This window comes from Lemur catta, unplaced genomic scaffold, assembly GCF_020740605.2.
Source record: "Lemur catta isolate mLemCat1 unplaced genomic scaffold, mLemCat1.pri scaffold_112_ctg1, whole genome shotgun sequence".
NCBI lineage: Eukaryota > Metazoa > Chordata > Mammalia > Primates > Lemuridae > Lemur > Lemur catta.
Genome location: NW_025423751.1, coordinates 94,322 through 98,515, shown reverse-complemented (window position 1 = coordinate 98,515; position 4,194 = coordinate 94,322).

Here is a 4,194-nt window from a genome sequence, read left to right as displayed (position 1 = left end):
TCCTAGGGCTGAGGTTAACCCTAACCTTAACAGTGTCCTAGGGCTGATGCTAACCCTAACCCTAACCCTAACACTATCCTAGGGCTGATGCTAACCCTAACCATAACCCTAACACTATACTAGGGCTGATGCTAACCCTAACCCTAACACTAACGCTATCCTGGGGCTGTTGATAACCCTAACCCTAACAATATCCTAGGGCTGAAGCTAACCCTAACCCTAACCCTAACACTATCCTAGAGCTGATGCTAACCCTAACACTAACACTATCCTAGGCCTGATGATAACCCTAACACAAATACTAACACTATCCTAGGGCTGATGCTAACCCTAACACTAACACTATCCTAGGGCTGATGCTAACCCTAACCCTAACCCTAACACTATCCTATTGCTGATGCTAACCCTAACCCTAACACTATCCTAGTCCTGATGATAACCCTAACCCTAACCGTAACACTATCCAAGGGCTGATGCTAAGCCTAACCCTGACACTATCCAAGGCTGATGCTAACCGTAACCGTAAACCTAACACTATCCTAGGGCTGATGCTAACCCTAACCCCAACCCTAACACTATCCTAGCACTGATGCTAACCCTAACCCTAACCCTAACACTATCCTAGGGCTGATGCTAATCCTAACCCTAACACTAACACTATCCTAGGGCTGATGCTAACCCTAACCCGAACACTATCCTAGGTCTGATGCTAACCCTAACACTAACCCTAACACTATCCTAGGGCTGATGCTAACCCTAACCCTAACACTATCCTAGGCCTGATGATAACCCTAACGCTAACCGTAACACTATCCAATGGGTGATGCTAATCCTAACCCTAACACTATACTAAGGCTGATGCTAACCCTAACCCTAACCCTAACACTATCCTAGAGCTGATGCTAACCCTAACCCTAACACTATCCTAGGCCTGATGATAACCCTAACCCTAACCCTAACACTATCCTAGGGCTGATGCTAACCCTAAACCTAACACTATCCTAGGGCTGATGCTAACCCTTACCCTAACCCTCACACTATCCTACGGCTGATGCTAACCCTAACCCTAACCCTAACACTATCCTAGCGCTGATGCTAATCCTAACCCTAACACTATCCTAGGCCTAATGATAACCCTAACCCTAACACTAACACTATCCTAAGGCTGATGCTAACCGTAACCCTAACCTTAACACTATCCTAGGGCTGATGCTAACCCTAACCCTAACACTAACCTTGGGCTGATGCTAACCCTAACCCTAACCCTAACACTATCCTACGGCTGATGCTAACCCTAACCCTAACCCTAACACTATCCTAGCGCAGATGCTAATCCTAACCCTAACACTATCCTAGGGATGATGCTAACCCTAACCCTAACCCTAACACTATCCTAAGGCTGTTGCTAACCCTAACCCTAACCCTAACACTGTCCTAGCGCTGATGCTAACCCTAACCATAACCCTAACACTATCCTAGTTCTGATGCTAACCCTAACCCTAACACTATCCTAAGGCTGATGCTAACCCTTACCCTAAAACTATCCTAGGGCTGATGCTAACCCTAACCCTAACACTAACACTATCCTAAGGCTGCTGCTAACCCTAACACTATCCTAGGCCTGATGCTAACCCTAACCCTAACCCTAACACTATCCTAGGGCTGATGCTAACCCTAACCCTAACCCTAACACTATCATAGGACTGATGCTAACCATAACCCTAACACTATCCTAGGGCGGATGCTAACGCTAACCCTAACCCTAACACTATCCTAGGGCTGACGCTAACCCTAACCCTAACACTATCCTAGGGCTGATGCTAACCCTAACCCTAACCCTAACACTATCCTAGGGCTGATGATAACCCTAACCCTAACACTATCCTAGGCCTGATGCTAACCCTAACCCTAGCACTATCCTAGGGCTGATGCTAACCCTAACCCTAACTCAAACACTATCCTAGGGCTTATGCTAACCATAACCCTAACACTATCCTAGGGCTAATGCTAACCCTAACCCTAACCCTAACACTATCCTAGGGCTGATGCTAACCCTAACCCCAACCCTAACACTATCCTAGGGCTGATGCTAAATCTAACCCTAACCCAAACACTATCCTAGGGCTGATGCTAATCATAACCCTAACACTATCCCAGGTCTCATGCTAACAGTAACCCTAACCTTAACACTATCCTAGGGCTGATGCTAACCCTAACCCTAACACTATCCTAGGGCTGACGCTAAACCTAACCCTAACCCTAACACTATCATAGGGCTGATGCTAACCCTAACCCTAACACTATCCTAGGGCTGATGCTAACCCTAACCATAACACTATCCTAGGCCTGATGCTAACCCTAACCCTAGCACTATCCTAGGGCTGATGATAACCCTAACCCTAACTCAAACACTACCCTAGGGCTTATGCTAACCATAACCCTAACACTATCCTAGGTTTGATGCTAACACTAACCCTAACCCTAACACTATCCTAGGGCTGATGCTAACCCTAACCCTAACACTATCCTAGGGCTGATGCTAACCCTAACCCAAACCCTAACACTATCCAAGGGCTGATGCTAACCCTAACCCTAACACTATCCTAGGGCTGATGCTAACCTAACCCTAACCCTTACACTATCCTAGGGCTGATGCTAACCCTAACCCTAACCCTAACACTATCCTAGGGCTGATGCTAACCCTAACCCTAACACTAACACTATCCTAGGGCTGATGCTAACCCTAACCCTAACTCAAACACTATCCTAGGGCTGATGTTAATCATAACCCTAACACTATCCTAGGTCTGATGCTAACACTAACCCTAGCACTAACACTATCCTAGGGCTGATGCTAACCCTAACCCTAACACTATCCTAGGGCTGATGCTAACCCTAACCCTAACCCAACATTGTCCTAGGGCTGAGGTTAACCCTAACCCTAACACTATCCTATGGCTGATGCTAACCCTAACCCTAACCCTAACACTATCCTAGGGCTGCTGCTAACCCTAACCCTAACACTATCCTACGGCTGATGCTAACCCTAACTCTAACACTAACACTATCCTAGGGCTGATGCTAACCCTAACCCTAACACTATCGTAGGGCTGATGCTAACCCTAACCCTAACCCTAACACTATCCTAAGGCTGATGCTAACCCTAAACCTAACACTATCCTAGGCCTGATGCTAACCCTAACAATAACCCTAACACTATCCTAGGGCTGATGCTAACCCTAACCCTAACACTATCCTAAGGCTGATGCTAAACCTAACCCTAACACTATCCTAGGCCTGATGCTAACCCTAACCCTAACCCTAACACTATCCTAGGGCGGATGCTAACGCTAACCCTAACCCTAACACTATCCTAGGGCTGATGCTAACCCTAACCCTACCCCAAACACTATCCTAGGGCTGATGCTAACCCTAACCCTAACACTGACACTATCCTAGGGCTGATGCTAACCCTAACCCGAACACTATCCTAGGGCTGATGCTATCCCTAACCCTAACCCTAACACTATCCTAGGTCTGATGCTAACCCTAACCCTAACACTATCCTAGGCCTGATGATAACCCTAACCCTAACCGTAACACTATCCAAGGGCTGATGCTAACCCTAACCCTAACTCTATCCTAGGGCTGATGCTAACCGTAACCCTAACCCTAACACTATACTAGGGCTGAGGCTAACCCTAACCCTAACCCTAACACTATCGAAGAGCTGATGATAACCCTAACCCTCACAATATCCTAGGGCTGAAGCTAACCCTAACCCTAACCCTAATACTATCCTAGGGCTGATGCTAACCCTAACCCTATCACTATCCTAGGCCTGATGATAACCCTAACCCTAACCTTAACACTATCCAAGGGCTGATGCTAACCCTAACCCTGACATTATCCAAGGCTGATGCTAACCGTAACCGTAAACCTAACACTATCCTAGGGCTGATGCTTACCCTAACCCTAACCCTAACACTATCCTAGCACTGATGCTACCCCTAACCCTAACCCTAACACTATCCTAGCGCTGATGGTAACCCTAACGCTAACACTATCCTAGGGCTGATGCTAACCCTAACGCTACCCGTAACACTATCCTAGGACAGATGCTAAACCTAACCCTAACACTATCCTAGGGCTGAGGCTAACCCTAACCCTAACCCTAACACTATTGTAGGGCTG